Raw genomic sequence first — 21,579 nt, forward strand, 5'->3', positions numbered from 1 at the left:
GTACTTGTTCTACCTCTTTCCCCCCTATCACTAGTGGCTCTGTTTCCTTTTCCCCTCTCCTAAAGTCTGTGATCATCTCTTTTGTTTTGCCCACATTGAGGTCTAGGCTGTTCTGGTCACACCACTCTACTAGTTTGTCCACCTCCTGTTTGTACACTGTGTCATCATCATTCTGTATCAGGCCTACCAGAGCTGAGTCATCAGCAAACTTCGAAAGTTTTTTATACTCGTATGTACACTTTTAATCTTAGTTTTTAAGTTTTGGCACAGCAGATACATTCGTCTTGTTTGAAGAGCTCTCCGGAAGTCTTTTGGGCTATTCAAAGTTGTTCCCTTTTTCCGCAGTTTTTATTTCCGTTTTATTTTGTCAGATTGTAGAATATGAAGGAGCTTTGATTCATGTAACTTTCTTCACCTTTGTAGAAATGTCCTTTGTGTCATTACCTAGCTACACTCTTGCACAGAAGTGGAGTTGTTCATGGTGCTTGACAAAAGACCCCGTTTTGAAGCATAATTCAAAAGTGACCAAGTTTGATTCCTCGTCATTTATAACGTAGCAACCTAATGACGTCATCTCTGAAAGGTTAACCAGTTAAATGTTTGACCTTTGCAATGATATATTACTTAAGATGATCAGTTACCTGAAACATTTATAAACGCGTTGTGATTTTTTGTTGTGGATCATATCTCTTACAAATCACTCGGTTTAATTGCACTAAAAATTAAAAATAAAGGCAAAATGATCTCATTTTTGTGCTCAGCTTTCTCCAGTGACAACTGTGTTTACCTGAGTTAGGAAAGAAAAGAATCTCACAAAGAAATTGGTTAAAATCGACCAGTAACAAGTACACATGGTACCACAGTGCCACAGACGTTACAAAACAGTGCCACGTTAGTGACGCACTTTGTGCACAACAAAAATGGGGACAAACAAACACAAATCACATGGTTGGACTCCTCCATTGAAAAGCTAAGAAAACTCAAAAAAAGAAATAAATCAACCAATCGGTTCATCGCCGCAAAAAGTTTTTGTACCCAAAACGTCACTGACGTGGCACCATTTTTGGGTGGGAAATGTTTTGAATATATCTAAAAAAATATTATCATTATATATTTGAAAAACAGATCAAAAGATAGTTTAAGGCTTCTCTAGCAACTTTGACTAATTTTCGAAACCAAAACAATAAAAACTAACACACGCGATGACAATCTTAAAAGTTGTCATAAAATGACTTCACACGGCGCGTTCCCAAATGGCATCAAAAACAAAATGGCGGCATGCAAGGGGAGTGAATAAGAGGTAAGCAAAGAATGGTATGAGTAACTATAATCATCTCTTATGGCATATGTACGGTGAAAAAGCCGTCAATTCCATTTTGAATTTCAGGCTTAGGTGAGCATTTTTGTTGGAATTGCCCTTTAGACAACCACAGGTCGTGAGACTTACAGAAACAGTCTCCTAAAAACCTGAGGGAATAACAAGCATCAAAATTAATGAACGGTTTTTATCCTCAAGTGCTTCTTTGACGGAAGTTAGAAGATATGGCCATTTATTTAGTTCTGTGCAGTAAGCTGTAAAAGTAACCAGACCTACAGAGACTTTACGTAGAGGTTTTTGACAAATCCAATACGGAGAACTGTAACACTACGCGTTCTGTTCAAAAGGGAAATGAGTTACCTTTCTAACATTACACTTGATCATAACATCAACATATTCACAGCAAAGATCCGCACACAAACGCTCATGTCGACTTTCTTTTGAAGAGCAGTGTAGCAGGGAAAACGACAGTCGGCACATCACCAAAGCGTTTTTGAAATCGCAAGAAAGCTTGCCGTGATTTCGGCAGAATTGCGGGAAAAAATCGCAGTTGGAGTGTTGCTGCCAAAGACTTATTCAAACTTCCGAATTAAAAGAAAAGAAAAGTGAATAGCCATTTCCTTTGCCAACGAAAACCCTGGCAACATCCCTGTCTGTGAAAATGGAACGAAAGTGGAAAGCAAACAACACCAGTTCACAGCAACAGCAGAATGCTACAACAATTGACCCCCCCCCCTCTCTTAAGACATTAACAAACTTTAAAAAATCAGGTCTAAAAATGGAGGTAGTATTAAAATGGGTGTACATTTACAAAGTATATATATGTACAGAAAAACTGAAAAAGCAATTACGGTCTTAAGAGAGGGGAATTCTTAAACCAGGGGTCTTAATAAGCGGGTTCCACTGTATCGACACAGAGAGGAAGTGTAGCAGGATAGGGGACAACAGACTGTCACTGTTTGTGCGGTTTCCCGGCCAGGAAACGTTCTTCTCCTCCTGACAGCTTCCGACAAAAGACCATCCGGACCTGCGAGCGTGTGTAATTAATTTGGCCGAAACCAAGTCGTACTTTACACATGTGTTCGAAGTGTTCTATGAGTCCATGTGTGTAAAAAAGCACCTCTCATTTGTTCTTGTTTTTCATTTGATTGTTATTCAATCAGTCATTGAAAGAAACGTTGGGGCCCATAGCCTAAAATGCGTATCATTATCAATAATGTATTGCAGAGTGTAGTATTAATGACGTATTTATGGGTGCAAAGTAACTCGCATCTCATTGTCCTTGTCCCTTGGTATTAGTTCTTTTCTGATATCTTGAAGACGATCTAGAGAAGTATAACATAATGTTAATCAAAAACTAGTATACTGATGTACTGTCTAAAACAGTATACTGCCGGCTATCAGAAACAGTTAAATTAATGCACAGTCAGAAACAATCATATTGATATATATTCAAGCACTCGTACAAAGCAGCATACAACCACAGCATATTTCTTTCGATCTTAACTCATGCATACAGCCCAAAGCAGCATACTAGTGTCGATCAGAAGCAATCACAGCATATAACCGTCGAGTGGAACCAATCATTATTCTACCGTCGAGTAGAAACAATCTTTCTGATACACAATCTACCCAGCATACTCCAGACAGTCAGGAGCAATCATGTTAATTTATAGTCTAAAGCAGCGTGGTACTGTCGATCAAAAACTCGCTACAAATGTATATTATTTGTAGTATAACTCATGGTTATCATACTGATGTGATATTTATAGTATCCCTAACAGTAGATCGAGCAGCGGACCGTCTTCTCTGCAGCATTAGGGAAAATTCATGTCTGGTACTCTGATTTATTCATGGGCTAGATGTTCTATTAGTATCGGATCACCCGAAGAAAGAGTAAATCACTTTCGTGCTTTGGCTGAAATATTTCCTTATTGGTGTGTGTGTGTGTGTGTGTGTGTGTGTGTGTGTGTGTGTGTGTGTGTGTGTGTGTGTGTGTGTGTGTGTGTGTGCGTGCGCGCGTCTGCGTGTGTGTCTTTATGTGTGTCTGTACGTGTCTCGCTTGTGAAGTAATCACACCGACAATACAGGGTCATGAAAAAGGACTTTTCACTGCCATCCAATAGCATTTCAAGTTGGTGGGGTTTAGTTTTTCGGGTTTTTTCTTGGTCCAGAGGGGATTGTTTGTCGAAAAATCCGACGTCTGACAGGAACTATCAGGAAAACGGCTTTTTGTCTCCTTGCATCGCGTGTAATGGTACTGTCTGGATAATCGTGAGTGACAGGACTGCTTTCGGGAGAGTGGGAGTATGACAGTGTACAATGAGGCGGGAACAGTATTATACAAAACACTGTTCGACAGGCTTCATTATTTGAGGGTTATGTTTTGGGAAGGTATTACTTGCACTCACGCTTGGAAGTCTTTTAGTCTATATCTCTCTGTCTCTCTTTATCCGTCGCTCTCAGTGTCTCTGTCTCTGTTTCTCTAACTCTGTCTCTCTCTCTGTCTCTCTTTGTCTCTCTTTGTCTCTCTCTCTCTCTTTCTCTCTCTCTCTCTCTCTCTCTCTCTCTCTCTCTCTCTCTCTCTCTCTCTCTCTCTCTCTCTCTCTCTCTCTCTCTCTCTCTCTCTCTCTCTCTCTCTCTCTCTCTCTCTCTCTCTGACGTTTGCTATAAAAACCTTTAACTTTCTCTTATCCTCTTTTCTATACTTCATTCCTAGTTCTTCTCTCCTCCTCCATCGCAGACCTATTTTTCTGTCTGTTGATGTATTGGTATTCGTCTCGCTGTTTGTAAATGCATAAATGTATTTGTAATAGCAAATAACTATCTCCACTTTCTGGCTTTGTCATCGCAGCGCATTTTTCACAGCAATGCAGCCCACTGCTTAATCGGACAGATCACGTCACCATAATCAAATTGGTATTCGAAACACGCCAGATTATCCGAATCTGCATATACAACGCTGCTTCTTCGTACAATGCACCGCATGAAAATTTGAACCATAGTTCTGGACTATTTACCGACCACACGTGCAGATGTATTGATTTTTGGACACTGGAAGCGGAAAAAATAGCTGGCTTTTCTTTTCGTATTTCCAGTCAACTGATCTCGGCTATGAATTATTGGCTGTTAGAAATTGTCCGCCGAAAATGGATGCTTTTGTGAGCACTGAGCTGAAAATGAGAAGGATTATTTGCAGGCTGTTGTCGGCAGAAAGCTGGCAGTAGGGTGAAAATAGGTGATGTGTGTTTGCCTTGTAATACCCCTGTCACACTGACTAGGTCTGCGTCCTCACGGGGTTCCCGCGGCGTCCAAGAAAAATGAAGAACGCCGTAGAACGGTGTTCCTAGCAAGCGCATATCAGAACGCCGAGCGACGGCGCGTACTTTGTGCATGCTCAAAGTGCGCGCCGTTGCATTGCGTTCTTGGTGACCCCACCATGTCAAATGGAGATGCCACCGCGTTGCTCCGGTGCTGTGGGAGACCCTACTGCGCGCACCTCGGCGTTCTTCATTTTTCTTGGACGCCGCAGTGAGGACGCAGCTCTAGTGTGACAGGGGTTTTAGACACTCACACACACACACACCGACACACACAACCACACACACGCAAGCACGCACGGACGCACGCACGCACGCACGCACGCACGCACGCACGCACGCACACACACACACACACACACTCATACACATTCACACGCACGCACGCACGCGCGCACGCACATGCGCGCGCACACACACACACACAAACACACACACACACACACACACACACACACACACACACACACACTTGCAAATGATCAGTGCAATGATTTTTTATTATTATTATCTTTTGCGATGTTTGACTTTCATGAAACTTTGTATTTGCCAAAGTTTTTCTATATATGTCTCGTTTGTTCAATGCAGAAGGACTTGCAAATAGAATTTTGTCGTGCTATGTCATGATTTGACAGCTGTGGAATTTTGACATTTAGCTCCCCTGCGGACAGAAACAAACTTGCAAATATTCCGTGCAAATTGCACATTCTGTCGTGAGAGCTTTGACATCTTTGGGACGAAGTTTTGGGCAGTGTTTTGTTTTCTTGACTTCTTCATTTTGTTTCCCCCTTTTTTTTTCTTTTTTTTTAAAGTTTCTTTCTGACTTCCTTTCTTCGTTCTTTCTTTTCTCTCTTTCTTTCTTTTTTTCTTTCTATTTCTTTCTGTCTTTCTTTTTTATGCTGAAGAAAGTCATTTAACATTTATCTTCGTTTATCTTTTCTTTCGTTCGTTCTATCTTCCTTTCTCTTTCTTTTTTTGTGCGTGTGTGTGTCTACCTGGCTTTTCTATCTTTTTTCTTTCTTTTTTTCTTCTCTTTCTTTCTTTCTTTCTTTCTTTCTTTTTTGCTCTCTTTCTTTCTTTCTTTTTGCTGAAGAAAGACATTTACCACTGCGTTATTTTCTGCGTTTCATAGAGTTAAAATCCTTGTGGAAAATGGATTCTCGTGAACTTAACTCTCCATTGCTAAATCATCTTCTGCACATCTTCCGGTCCCGGATAGCCATTTATATCAGTTGTAGGGACGTTAAAAAACAAAAACCCTGCATGTCTTGAACTCTTCAAACGACTCTTTCCGGCGCTGAAACAGTATATCAAAAAGGAAGGAGAAGGAAATAAAAAAAATACCTTACTCATACCACCAAGAATCCTATCAACGAGAAAGCCTTGTCACAGTTTATATCATCGCGTAAAAGATTGGCTTCAGAAGGTGCTTCCGCCTGATTCACATTTTCATCGACCATCCATAGGTCATACTGCCCTGGACAGGCGTTCGATTAACAAACAGGGTTTAAAAAAAATGTTGTTGTTTGTTTGTTTCTTGAACCATAAATTGTATCTTTTTGTGAATGTAGTTAGTGAAGCGGCAAGTGTAAGGAGTGCAAGGTCAAGGTTGCTTTAGTTTATCCGTGTCATGCTTCATGTGATCTTGTCACGACCACTACCACTGAGTTAGAACCTCTGTGTAACCACCCCATGCATTAAGCTACTCTTACACTGTGCCGAATGGCCCTTGCGAATAGCATTTCCCAATAATTCACAATGATCGGGACATGGTCGCAAGACTTTCGTAAATGTTCTTAACTATTCCTTACAATTCGTCTCTTGTTTTGAACATAGCAACTTGCTCCTAATATTCGCAAGGAAGTCATATTGCTATTTTTTTCGCAACGTACTCGTTAGTACTCGCAAGACATTTGTAATCATCGCAATGTATTCGTGGCGCTAGCAAGCCATTCGCAACCATTCGTTATGCCTGTCTTTACATTGTGCCGAATATCCTTGCGAATATGAACATGTTGTATTCGGCAAAAAAAATAGACACATAGACATGAATAATATAGAAAATTGGAAGCCTTACCAATCCTTGCGAATGTCTTACAAATGGTTGCGAGTGCTTGCGAATGTGTTGCGATCATTGAGAATACATACGCATCAAAATCGCCGTTTAGTTGCAAGACGTTTGCAAGATATTCTTACTGTTTTTAAAACATTCGCAAGCAATTGCAGTCACTTGCAAGTATTTGTAAGGCTTTCGCAACATTCTTATGAATTGAGAAGAAATGGTCAAAACATTCCTGAGAAATTCGTAATGAATTCGCAACCATTCGCAAGATGTTGGCAAAATGTGCACGAATAATGTCCTTACGAATGCTTGCGAGCGCTACGCATACCTTTACGATGTTTACGAATGGTTTGCGAATACTTACGAGTACGTTGCGAAACATTCAGAATATGACTTCCTTGCGAATATTAGGAGCATGTTGCTAATGTTCGCAAACAGAGACGAATGGTGGCGACCATGTCCCGATCATTACGAGTTATTGGCGAATTCTATTCGTTAAGGGCAATTCGCCAGAGTGTAAGAGCAACATTACGAACAATGCGAATTGCATACTCGTTTTATTCGTAAAATGTTTGCAAGCCCTCGCAACACTCGCAAGGCCACTCGCAACGTTCGTAATAGATCCGTATATGGATTCGTATACAATCGCAATGATCGGTAGACATTCGCAAGCAGTCGCAACCATTCGTATGACATTCGCAAGGATTCGTAAGCCTTCGATTTTTCTCTGTTTTTTCCTGTTCATTCGTTTGTTTTTTGGCCGAATACAACATTTTCATATTCGTAAGGATATTCGGCACAGTGTAAGACAGGCTTTACATATAACGCAGTGATCGCTTGGTTCTGCGACAGAAATGTGGTCTCTCTGCGGCCTTTTTTTTCACAAAGCAGAAACTGCAAGATTAATAGTTTACGACTAGTATTCCCTTGGAGTGAGATTCGTACGAGCGATGATGAGGTTGACGGCTCGAGCATAGCAATCAGCTTATGATGACAACGCCGCAACAAAATATGAGGGCCCCTTGTGCCTCTCCGTACATTTTAATGACAGCGCCTAGCTTTGCCTTATGGCTTACCTCTGCCAAACATTTAGGGCGAATACAAGTCTTGGGACACGAGGCCTTGACTCTCCGACCTATAGTCATGCATCCCGTTTCATCAACGTCTTGTCGTGTGTCCTTGACTCTTCTCCTAACTTCCTTTAGTGTGCAACAGTGAACCCGATCTCCAACCACAAATCCATGCTCTAAACCGCACTTTCGTGGGGGTCCCCAGCACTAAATCACTGTTGTGACTATCAGGGGAGGTTCGCGAATTCCGTGGCTCTCTTGCCCCCTGCATCCCGTCTCATCAATCCCGCGGAAGCAATTCCTCCAAGCTCTAACCACACAAGGGTTGAACCGCCGTCACCACAACTAAATCATTGTGATGACTGTCAGGGGAGGCTCATCATTCCCCTAGCTCTATAACCCCTAAAGCTTATATCCCGTTTCTTCAAAGTGGGTCATTGACTTTCTTTCAAACTCATTTCGGTGTACAACAGTAAACCCACTCTAACCACACGTCCAAGCTCCAGACCGCATTTCTCAGGATTAAACCGAGGTCCCCAGCACTGAGTCATTGCAGTGACACTCAGGGGTGGCTCATCATTTCCCGCTTGGCTGGGGTGACGGCCAGAGCGCTGAGTACTTGAACTATTAATGGCCGATTCCCAGGATTCATCTGCCCGCTTTCCGTCTAAATTCATCAGCCTTAAGCCCATTTATTTGATGGCCAATATGCTTTTTATTGTTTGAGAGGGACGGGGTTGGGTGGAGTCCGCCTTCCTGAAGACTCAAAGTCATACCTTATCCTTTGTGGGCTCCCCTTTGGATCCTTCTTCTTCTTCTTTGTGTTGCACGACACTATAATTTGTGAGTGATATATTGCAGCAAGTCTTTCTTCGGGAATAGCCTCCGTTCACTCTCAAACAGCAACAAAATCACCAACAGCAGCAGCAACAACAGCTGCAGCAACAACAAAAAACAAAAAAGTTAAACCAAAACATAACTTAACATACCCGTCTTAATATTGTCACACCATTAAACAAAAATCCAACCAAATCTCTTACACTTTTATGTTGGCATGTTCACACTTTTTCATTTTCCTTTTGTTTCGCTGAAACAAGACTGATTGGTTCCAACTTGTTTTTCAGCAGGCCTTCCCACCAACACGTTACCTAGACGGTCCCGGGACCCCCAGTTATAATTTTTAGGGGGTCAAGGGACCCCTTTACCGGAACTTTAGCGGGTCCAAAAACCAGGAGGGCTTTTGGACGTTCTGTGAAACCTTCACCAAGGCATTTTTTGTCACATCGGTTAGATTTACTCCATACATTTGGGTCGGTATAGATCTTGCAGAAAATGTTCTCGTCTTCGAAATCAAGCCAAGTGTACGTTCTTGACCATTCTGTGTGTAAACTAGAATAGAGTCTGAAAATCAGTACCGACGGTACGCATGATAAAACAAATTTAGTGCGTCCCAGGGCTGAGGTGCACGAGGAAGTTACCACCCAAACGGGAGCCACCCGCAGTGTTGGATTGGTTGAAACTGAGATGTGTTGTGATTTCAACGAATCAGAACCCGCGGTTTGTTCTCTCCCGTTTGGGTGGCACCTTTTTTCGGTTCGTGCACCCCAGCCCAGGATACGCTCTTTTCAGATTTAGTGCGTCCAGGGCCTGCCAAACGGTTGTGTGACGTGTCTAGTGTGTTGGCGAAGTGTCTTGTGCTTGTCACTTCTCGCTTTCAGCCCTCACCGCTGGCTAGCACCGTCTGTCCTTTTTAGGACAATGCGAAAAGAGAGCAGAATGCGTCAGTCTCTCCTGCCAGTACAATAACCTCTCCACAACAAGCCCTATGTAGTGCCTCCATCGCGGCGACAGGCGTAAACTGGGTACCGCAAGGCCCCAGGCTAGACTACAAGGACTCGGAGGAGGTTGGCCCCTAGACGTGCGGCATGCGGGCCCACCGGTGTGTGGAAACGCCCAGGTGCCCACGAACCAACCTCCAGCTATGGGTCAAATAGCCGGGCAGGATAGGCTCGTCAACCCTGGCAGGCAGCTATCCTAAGAGAAGACCACTCTGAATTCAAAACGAGGGTAGAGGAGGCTCATCATAATAATAATAATAATGGACATTTATTAATCGCCGTTTCTCACAAGAGCTCACGGCGATTTACATATTAATTTCTGCCGTGTGAGATGGAATTTTTTACACAATATATCACGCATTCACATCGGCCAGCAAACCTCAAGCCTATTAGGGCGAGCATTCACCTTTCACAGCCTTTATTCCAAGTCACACGGGTATTTGGTGGACATTTTTAGCTATGCCTTTTCAATTTTGCCAGGAAAGACCCTTTTGTCAATCGTGGGATCTTTAACGTGCACACCCCAATGTAGTGTACACGAAGGGACCTCGGTTTTTCGTCTCATCCGAAAGACTAGCACTTGAACCCACCACCTAGGTTAGGAAAGGGGGGAGAAAATTGCGGCCTGACCCAGGCCTGAACACGCAACCTCTCGATTCCGAGCGCAAGTGCGTTACCACTCGGCCACCCATGGAAGGAAACTCGTCTAGGAGAAGGAAAACTCCGAAATGAAACCCACGCAGTCCCTCGAAGACGGAACGGCACTGGCCTTTTTTAGGCGGGGAGCAGACCGGGTGCCTACGCTATCCTCGACAAATGGTTGTGTCATCAACGAATCAGTGCGTCCAGGGAACTCTTTGAAAAAAATTCTAGTACGTGTTTTCAGCTTCTAGAACGTAAAGGACGCAGGGACGCACAGTTTGGGGAGCCCTGTTTCAGTCTGGAAGAATTGCCAGTTGGGAAAGCTCAATCAGCATCAGTTTTTTATGCAGAGCCAGGAAGGTCGTGTTTTCGATTTTATTGCATCGTCTGTCTGTATAATTTCCTGTCGCTTTTGTGTGTCGGAACCGCTATTCGTTGTTATTGGCTGTCGGATTGGCCATCATTCCCTCTCTTTATTGTGTCTGTAAATCAAGTTTACTGGCTGTTGATTTTCTTACAAGCCGTCCTCGATTGCAACTTTTATGCCATTCTGTTTGGTGGTGGTGGTGGGGGGGGGGGGGTCCCACTCACGCACGGTCTCTGTCGCTCTGTGTCTCCTTCTCTGTGTCTCTATTTCTCTTTCTCTCGCTGTGTCTCTGGGTGTTTTTTCTCTGTGCCTGTCTGCCCCCCCCCCCCCTCTCTCTCTCTCTGTCTCTCTCTCCCTCTTTCTCTTTCTCTGTCTCTCTCACTCTCTTTCTCTCTTTCTCTCTCTCACTCTTTCTCTTTCTCTTTCTCTCTCACTCTCTCTCTCTCTCTCTCTCTCTGTCTCTCTCTCTCTCTCTCTCTCTCTCTCTCTCTCTCTATCTCTCTCTCTCTCTCCTCCTGCCCCTACCCCTCACTCCTCCCCCACACACGGACTCGTAGAAGCCATAGTTTTCGACGATTCAAGCGCGTTACAAGCAGACTCGTTAATCGTATTCTGGCGAGGTAGAACTTGCGAGCCGTGTGGGAATTGCTCCAATCAAGAATCGACGCGGCGATAGTGTTCCCTGATTATTGGTCAAGACGTCGCATGCAAACACTGTTAGACGATCGCACCAAATTGACGTCTGCGGTTGTTTGCGACCACGGAGTATGGCGGTGTGCTCGTGCCAAAAGTCATATTTGCAGAGAATAGAGTGCCAATTTCGGTTATTATCTTGGGTTTTGTTGTGATTGTCACTGATATCCTTCTTCTAATATATTACCTATAACTGATAATTGTTTTGGCGAAGGATATTGTTAGAAGATCGCACCAAATTAGGGATTATATTAGTTCACGACTTCGGGAGAATGGCAGTTCATGCAATGATCGTGGTTCCAAACCTCATGATTACAAAACATAAAATGCTAATAGTAATAGTCATCGTGGGTTTTACCAGTAACGGTGTGCTTATCACTGCTTTCTGTCTACGACAGTAACTGATAATTGCTTTTGGTGCCAGTATGTCGTCATAACAATCTGCCAAAAGAGTTAATTATGAGGAACACCGTGACATCTTCTTCTTCTTCAGCGTTCCAGGATCAGGCCTCAGAGCCTTGACATCGATTTTTCATACTGTTGATTGCAAATAACTTAGCAACGTATACGTTGCTTTTGCACACTTTGAACTTTTTTTCCCGCTGTTTGTTTGTTTGTTTGTTTGTTTGTTTGTTTGTTTGTTTGCTTAACGCCCAGTCCACCACGAAGGGTGATATCAGGGCGGTGCTGCTTTGACATTTAACGTGCGCCACACACAAGGCAGAAGTCGCAGCACAGGCTGCATGTCTCACCCAGTCACATTATTCTGACACCGGACCAACCAGTCCTAGCACTAACCCCATAATGCCAGACGCCAGGCGGAGCAGCCACTAGATTGCCAATTTTAAAGTCTTAGGTATGACCCGGCCGGGGTTCGAACCCACGACCTCCCGCTCACTGGGCGGACGCCTTACCACTAGGCCACCGTGTTGCGGTCCCGCTGTTGGTCATATGCTAATGTTCACCATACTTCATCGCTGTATTTATTTTTATTTAGAGATGTCAATAAGTCAACGTAGTGAACTGTCATTATCAGTGATGAGCTGTAACAAGAATCACATTTAATTTTTTGAAGAGAACAAAAGTTAACTTCTGGTCTGTGTTTAAGTGCCATAGTAACTGGTCGAGAAGTTGCACGTAGTGAACTGTCATTATCAGTGATAAACCGTTACAAGAATCACATTTAATATTTTTGAGAAAAAAAGTTAACTTCTGGTCTGTGTGTAGTGCCATAGTGACTGGTCGAGAAGTTGCACGTAGTGAACTGTCATTATCAGTGATAAACCGTTACAAGAATCACATTTAATGTTTTTGAGAAAAAAAGTTAACTTCTGGTCTGTGTTTAAGTGCCATAGTAACTGGTCGAGAAGTTGCACGTAGTGAACTGTCATTATCAGTGATAAACCGTTACAAGAATCATATTTAATGTTTTTTAGACAAAAAGTTAACTTCTGGTCTGTGTGTAGTGCCATAGTAACTTGTCGAGAAGCTGCACTTAGTGAACTGTCATTATCAGTGATAAACCGTTACAAGAATCACATTTAATATGTTTGAGAAAAAAAAAGTTAACTTCTGGTCTGTGTGTAGTGCCATAGTAACTGGTCGAGAAGTTGCACGTAGTGAACTGTCATTATCAGTGATAAACCGTTGCAAGAATCACATTTAATATTTTTGAGGAAAAAAAGTTAACTTCTGGTCTGTGTGTAGTGCCATAGTAACTGGTCGAGAAGTTGCACGTAGTGAACTGTCATTATCAGTGATAAACCGTTACAAGAATCACATTTAATGTTTTTGAGACAAAAAGTTAACTTCTGGTCTGTGTGTAGTGCCACAGTAATTTGTCGAGAAGTTGTACGTGAACGACGTAAAAGGATCGCACCCAGTGAAAGACAGTCGTAGCCCAGGCAAAGATCTTGTAGGCTACGCGGTGCAACATCTTAGCGTAGCCTACAAGATCTTTGGCCCAGGGCCCCTCACAAGGGGTATGGAAAGCCGTTTGGCTCATAACCGTTACACGTGTAAAAAAATGATTAGTACACGTGTAATAAAAATGTCATACACGTGTACGAAATGATTAAATACACGCGTAATCTGTACATATTTATTATGATATAATATGCGTGTGGAAGTAGTGTGAAGTTTGGATGCATACACCATAACAAAATCCTGTGCTTTGCATTTGGTAAATAAACTGTTTGACTTGTAATAAACATTTCTTACACGTGCATGAAATATTTATTACACGTGTATTTAATCATTTCTTACACGTGTATGAAATATTTATTACACGTGTATTTAATCATTATGCTATTCCATAGCATAAGAAACAAGTCGCGTAAGGCGAAAATACAACATTTAGTCAAGTAGCTGTCGAACTCACAGAATGAAACTGAACACAATGCAACGCAGCAATACTCGTAGCATCGTCAGTCCACCGCTCATGGCAAAGGCAGTGAAATTGACAAGAAGAGCGGGGTAGTAGTTGCGCTGAGAAGGATAGCACACTTTTCTGTACCTCTCTTCGTTTTAACTTTCTGAGCGTGTTTTTAATCCAAACATATCATATCTATATGTTTTTGGAATCAGGAACCGACAAGGAATAAGATGAAAGTGTTTTTGAATTGATTTCGAAAATTTAATTTTGATCATAATTTTTATATTTTTAATTTTCAGAGCTTGTTTTTAATCCAAATATAACATATTTATATGTTTTTGGAATCAGAAAATGATGGAGAATAAGATGAACATAAATTTGGATCGTTTTATAAAAAAAAATTTTTTTTTACAATGTTCAGATTTTTAATGACCAAAGTCATTAATTAATTTTTAAGCCACCAAGCTGAAACGCAATACCGAAGTTTGCGCTTCGTCGGAGATTACTTGACCAAAATTTCAACCAATTTGGTTGAAAAATGAGAGCGTGACAGTGCCGCCTCAACTTTCACGAAAAGCCGGATATGACGTCATCAAAGACATTTATCAAAAAAATGAAAAAAACGTCTGAGGATATCAATCCCAGGAACTCTCATGTCAAATTTCATAAAGATCGGTCCAGTAGTTTAGTCTGAATCGCTCTACACACACACACAGACAGACAGACAGACACACACACACACACACACACACACACACATACACCACGACCCTCGTCTCGATTCCCCCCTCTATGTTAAAACATTTAGTCAAAACTTGACTAAATGTAATAAATTGCACGGGCAATAAGAAATAAATACACGTGTATTAATAATTTAGTACACGTGTATTTATGATTTATTACACGTGTAATGGTTATGAGCCAAACGGCTTTCCATACAAGGGGTGGTAAAGGTTACTCTTACTTTTCTGCAAGGGGACAAGATAAGACATTAGACAGAGTTTGCATTGCAAAGTTGTCGATGGTTTGGTACTGTAATGACTCGTCTGTAAAAATGGTATCGGTCTTTTTTGCGGTTTTTAGCCCAAGAAGTCCGAGTGAGAAACAGAAGCAGAATTCTTATGTGTGTAGACCGGGTGTTTTTGTATTTGTGGGTAAGTTTATGCATACACTTTAAGAGTAAAAGAAGGGGGAAAGAGCTGTAGAGTTTCTTGATATAAACTTGACCAAAAAATATTGAAACACTTGTTTGTACCTCTGTTAAAACATTCATACCCGTGTCATTGTATCCAAACTTTCGTTGAGGTAAGTTGCAAAAAGTGTGGTGTTTGGGGCCGTATGCAAAACTGATGGACAGTTAGGCTGATGTGTTTTATTCTACGTTCATGATGCTTTTAATGTGAATCTAACTTAGTTTGGCTATTTAAGATATTGCAAAGCAGCATCTCATGTCATGGTGTATAACAGACATGAAACAACTTCGCTTCATATTTTCTGACCGCCTATTTTATCCGCGTCAGCTTCTTCCAGCTTACTGCCGCTTTGTCCATTTAAACGCAACAACCCATTTCCCCCAAACTCACCTCTCTTTGTCTGCCTGTCTGTCTGTCGGTCTGTCTGTACGTATGTCTGTCTGTCTGTCTGTCTGTCTGTCTGTCTGTCTGTCTGTCTGTCTGTCTCTGTCTCTGTCTGTCTGCCTGTATCCTTCTGTCTTTCTATCTCTCTCTTTCTTTCTCTCTCTCTTTCTCTCTCTCTCTCTCTCTCTCTCTCTCTCTCTCTCTCTCTCTCTCTCACACACACACACACACACATAATTATACACGCACACGCACACAACCATGCACAGACACACACACACACACACACCCACACACACACACACCCACACACACTGCCAGCCCACCCCCTACCTTTTCGCCTCCTCCCCCCCCCCCCCCCACCCCAACACATACATTCGCATTCGCCTCTCTCCCACATGCGCACACACTGTACATCCATCCCGCTCTACGAAGCTAACCCCCAGACCTCAGAAAAACATCGATCTTAACTCAATTTTCTTCACACCACCGTTCCCTAACAGCTTTGACGAAGGCCTCTCTGAGAGACGCCGTTTTCTAAATCTGACTCGGTTCACCGGGGTAGATGCAGCTGAAGTGCATTGCTTTTTGGGATGACGTGCCTCCGAGTTCGTTTAGCAAGATTGATCTTAAAGACACACTCATTGCTTTTAGGACTGACGTGCCCCTGAATTATTTGAGCAAGATTGATCTTAAAGACACACTCATTGCTTTTAGGACTGACGTGCCCCTGAATTATTTGAGCAAGATTGATCTTAAAGACACACTCATTGCTTTTAGGACTGACGTGCCCCTGAATTATTTGAGCAAGATTGATCTTAAAGACACATTCATTGCTTTTAGGACTGACGTGCCCCTGAATTATTTGAGCAAGATTGATCTTAAAGACACACTCATTGCTTTTAGGACTGACGTGCCCCTGAATTATTTGAGCAAGATTGATCTTAAAGACACACTGATTGCTTTTAGGACTGACGTGCCCCTGAATTCTTTGAGCAAAATTGATCTTAAAGACACACTCAATGCTTTTAGGACTGACGTGCCCCTGAATTCTTTGAGCAAAATTAATCTTAAAGACACACTCATTGCTTTTAGGACTGACGTGCCCCTGAATTCTTTGAGCAAAATTGATCTTAAAGACACACTCATTGCTTTTAGGACTGACGTGCCGCTGAATTCTTTAAGCAAGATTGATCTTACACTCATTGCTTTTAGGACTGACGTGCCCCTGAATTCTTTGAGCAAGATTGATCTTAAAGACACACTCCTTTTCGTGTAAGAGAACATGGTATGTAGATCATCACAGACACGTTCAGCTCTTAACACGGGATCAGAGCATCTTTTTACTTAGACACATACCAAAGATCAAAAGGTCGGAATGTTTTATGAATTAATTTTGGTGATTGACACTGGTGGCTTTTAAGAAATTATTTCTTAAAAACTAAGTCCCACTATGGACAGAGGATGTTGGTTTTTGATATGTCTCTAAGTGGAGGGATGGTCTTGTTCCTGACCATGGACAGAGAATGTTGGTTTTTGATATGTCTCTAAGTGGAGGGATGGTCTTGTTCGTGACCATGGACAGAGAATGTTGGTTTTTGATATGTCTCTAAGTGGAGGGATGGTCTTGTTCTTGACCATGGACAGAGAATGTTGGTTTTTGATATGTCTCTAAGTGGAGGGATGGTCTTGTTCTTGACCATGGACAGAGAATGTTGGTTTTTGATATGTCTCTAAGTGGAGGGATGGTCTTGTTCCTGACCATGGACAGAGAATGTTGGTTTTTGATATGTCTCTAAGTGGAGGGATGGTCTTGTTCCATGTAAAGCCTGACCTGAGATGGTGAGTTGAATCGTCTACCTGGCAAAGCCTGTGCCTTGAAACGGACAGCAACAGCAGTTGCTGTCTTGTGACTTTTTGAAAGCGGTTTTTGATCTCGTGAGTTATGGCACTGTCTCGAGAATGGTGACTAGCAGGAATTCTTTCACGATTGTCTGTGTATGACAATTGCATTTTTGTGTCTGCCCCGAGCGTTCGTCCAACCATTGGCCTCTCTAATTGTGCCAGTCTTTCACTTTGTCTTTGTCATTCCCTCTTCCTGATTCTAGAGCTGGCATCGGTAAATAAGATGATCAGGAATCTCCAGAATCAAGATTTAGTGAGTAGACATAATGATTCTGTCATATCGAATCACCGAACCGGGAAATGAAGAATAAAAAAACCAAGAATTGTAGGTTATTGGAACGTGTAATTATTGACAAAACAAAACGTTACATTTACAGTACGTCGACCCAGTGGTCTTTTAAGAAGACAGACAGACAAACACTTATGGTTCAAATAATGAACTTATCTAAAAATCGTCGATGAATCTCACATGCAAGTTGCCGGCGAGGTAATCTTAATCTTAATCTTAATCACAACCGAGAAATGCTTAAGGGCAGAATATACCTGCGCAGTTTCAGCGGCACAGACGACGCACTGCATATTATTGATGCTGCGATAGGGATTATATGTTGAGAACTTGGCCTGTTTTCCTTTCACGCAACGTGTAGCTGGCTGGGATAAGCTGCAGTGCGTCGTCTGTCCTGCTGAAGTTACATATGTGAGCGCTGGGCCTTACAAGTGTTCCGATGCACGGTAGTGCCGTTGGGAAACACTGCCCACACGCTGGTCTTGTCACTTTAAATGTCTCGTGCCCTTTGCATCACCTTCCGAGGTTTGTGTGTCTCGCTTATTTGCGTCAGGTTCGATTCAATTAAGGAGCGAAGACAGTTCCTTGCCGTGACGTGTGAGGGGCCATTAGCAGGCGGAGAAGACACTCTCAGCTGGAACTGTTACGCTACCATGCATGCGGAAGTTCTTTCGGCAAAGGTGGACATAGGAATAAAGTTGCTTGAGCTGTGATTCCGGCTGTCTGGAAGATGGTCTAGGAACCTGTGCGAGTGTGTATTTATTTGTCCAGCAGTCTTCGGGTCAGACCACGGTCTCTCTTTGGGAATTGTCTCCATTCAGTTCTGTAAATCGACACAGGCGTTCCCTGTCCCTGTCTCTCTCCTCTCTCTCTCGTGTTGCATAGTATCGTTGCAATCTTGCCATTGGCCATTGTTATGCCCACGTGTAATAAGTTAAGCAAAACAAAACGAAAGATGTCGCTTTTCTTGTTGCTTTCAAAGCATTTCTTTTTAATCGTTTTGTATTATCAGATTAAAAGCTCGAACGCAACACTTGTGCTGACAACGTCTCTCTTTCTCTCTCTCTCTCTCTCTCTCTCTCTCTCTCTCTCTCTCTCTCTCTCTCTCTCTCTCTCTCTCTCTCTCTCTCTCTCTCTCTCTCTCTCTCTCTCTCTCTCTCTCTCTCTCTCTCCCTCTCTGCCTCTGGTCTCTTACCCCCCTCTCTCTCCTCTTTCTCTCCTCTCTTTCTCCTCTCTTCCCCCACCCCCCCCTCTCTCTCTCTCCTCTCTCTTTCCTATCTTTCCTCCCCCCCCCCTCTCTCTCTCTCTCTCTCTCTCTCTCTCACTCACTCTCTCTCGTTCTTGCCACAGCCGCACACAAGGGGACATTCAGTCTACGCCTCGCTTGGATCTTTCATCCCCATGAGGTCCAGAACTAGTGACTCCTTGTCCTTAGCCTCTTAAATCGTGTCCATCATCCCCATCACCACCGTCACTTCATATTTGTCTCATTTCTTTGTCCACAGCCGTGTCTGGAGGGGACGACCCGCCTCAGCCCCGTGACATCCGCTTCGGGTCGTTCATGCCGATGGGGTCCAGAACTAGTGACGCCTTCTCTGACCCTGGCCAAGGCTTCGTGGGCGTGGGCCACTGCCGCTTCAAGCTACCACGCTGCTGCAAGAAGTTCCGCTTCCCGGAGACCTTTGAGTCTTACAGTAAGTGGATTCTGGGAGAAGGAGTGGTTTGGGGAATGTGGGGGAGGGCGTTGGGGTGGGATGTATGGTGTGGAGGTGGAGGGTTTGGTTTGAGAGTGAAGGGAAGAGGACGTGAGGCGATGGGGGAGGTGGTGGTGAGTGTATGTTGGGCACGGTACGGGATGAGGAGGATGCGCCTCTACTCTCTGCCTGATTGTGAAGAAAAGAAAAAGAAAAAGAAAAAAAAATATATATATATATAGAGAGAGAGAGAGAGAGAGAAAAAAATATAGTTTGTATGTGTGTGTGTGTGTGTGTGTGTGTGTGTGTGTGTGTGTGTGTGTGTGTGTGTGTGTGTGTGTGTGTGGATTTGTCTAAGATGTTTAAAAAAACAAAACAACTTGGCATTCACTATGCCTGTCTGCATGCATGTGCAGATATATGTCTGTCTACCTTATCTGTCTGTCTCTGCGTCAGTTAGTCCGTATGTCTGTGTATCTCGGTAACGAAATTGAATGTGCTGTTCGAAATGAACTATAGAATATGCAGGGGGGTGGAGGGGGGATCTGTGACTATGTACCACTCGTCGGCAGTGGCAAAATCACTGTCGCACCGTGATTTAGAATTTGGATCAAAGAGAACTGTAGTTTCTTCACTGGAACACGATCGACTCTGTCGCCTACTCTTTTAAGCTTAGTCATTGTCACGATGTGCGCTTTTGGGGGGGGGGGGGGGCAAACAGTAGATGTCTGAAAGTGATCGATGTTGGAACTGCAGACTTTAGAGGTTGCGGGGAGAATGACCGAACACTCACTACGAAATCGAGTTAAAAAGGAGCTTCCTTCAAATACAACTTTTTTCTCTTCCAAGTCATTTGACCACAATATTCATAAAACAGAACTGTTTGTGTTCAAATCTGGTGTGCTTTTGCTTCAATGTATGTAGAATAATAGTATATGATCAAAAACAAAATGTGCTCTTAGATTAACTTAGTAAAAATTATTAAATAAAAATAAAATTCATTATGGATGACAAGATAATTTCAAAACTATTCATTGGAATGATTTGAAATTTTTCAGAAAAGTATAAGACATACTAAGAGATGTTTTGTTCGAAAGGATTAGCTCTAGGGAGGACAGTTCAAGAGATACACATTTTCGATGTTTTGAGACATTTTGTACCCACAAAGTCAACATTTAGATAACAATATCTAAAAGCTGTTCTAACAAATCAAAGATAAACATCTTACACACTTGTAAGCCAATTTTAATTCAAATACGGGGAGCAGTTTTGAAATTAGACTGTCATCCATGATTCCATTCATCGCTTTTCTTGTTTTTTATTTAATAATTTTTGCAAAGTCAATTTAGAAATAATCTTTTATTTTATCATGTACTAATATTGTTCATACATTGCAGCACATGCACACCAACTTTTAACGCAAACAATTTTGTTTCAAGAATATTGTGGTCAAATGAAAAACGGTGTATTTTCATGGTAGCACCTGCCCTTAAATGTGATCTCAATTTTCTCGTCTCAGATTGCCTGTGTAACACCCCTTTTGGTGATACCAGTTCGTCCCCAGGAGGACGTTTCGTGGAGAGTAGAACAATTGTTACGCCGGCAGTTTGAGACGAGAAAAACTATGTCATCTCTCTCTCTCAATATCGTCCTGAGTATACGGTCGTTCCCCTCGCAACCTGTATATTTGTGAGTCCATCCACGATCGCTTTCTTTCGTAATGGAAGCACTGTTAATCCTGTCACGTCCGAGGGAAAAAGGATTGATCAGGCTGCTGATCAGGTTTGTTTGTAGGAGACGAGTTGGAATAATTTTTTGGAGGCTGAACAAGTTCATTTTGGAGATTGCTTTATCTGGGGCCCTGACCCATTGCGAATAGGTGTGTGTTTGTGTCTGTGTCTGTGTCTCTGTCTTTCTCTTGTTGCCCCCCCCCCCCCCCCCCGTTCCCCCTCCTGTCTGTGTCTGTCTCTCTGTCTCTCTGTCTGTCTCTCTTTGTCTGTCTGTCTCTCTTTGTCTGTCTCTCTCTGTCTCTGTCTCTGTCTCTCTGTCTCTCTCTCTCTCTCTCTCTCTCTCTCTCTCTCTCTCTCTCTCTCCCCCCCCCCCCCCCTCTCTCTCTCTAGCTTTCTCTATTTGTGTCTCAGTGTGTCTGTCTTTCCCTCTGTCTGTCTCTCTGTGGCTCGTCTACTCGTTCGCCTGTCTCTCCTTCGTTCGATTTCTCGGTCGGATTAGCGACTGCCTGTCTTACTCGCTACTGACTTTCTGTCCGTGCATTTGTTGGTCTGTTTCGACCCGTGCAGGAGGTTCAATTACACACAAAAACTCCACTTGACAGCTAACACCACAACCATGGTGCCTCACCCCAAACCAACCTCACCGTTTCACACACACACACACACACACACACACACACACACCTCACCGTTTCATACACAC

The 21,579-nt window shown here is 42.9% G+C and overlaps 1 pseudogene; it reads left to right on the forward strand.

The window, feature by feature from the left end:
- The window catches only part of LOC138950445 (uncharacterized), a 107,013-nt pseudogene that overhangs the window by 64,683 nt on the left and 20,751 nt on the right, over window positions 1–21,579 (forward strand).

This window comes from Littorina saxatilis, linkage group LG1 (assembly GCF_037325665.1).
Source record: "Littorina saxatilis isolate snail1 linkage group LG1, US_GU_Lsax_2.0, whole genome shotgun sequence".
NCBI lineage: Eukaryota > Metazoa > Mollusca > Gastropoda > Littorinimorpha > Littorinidae > Littorina > Littorina saxatilis.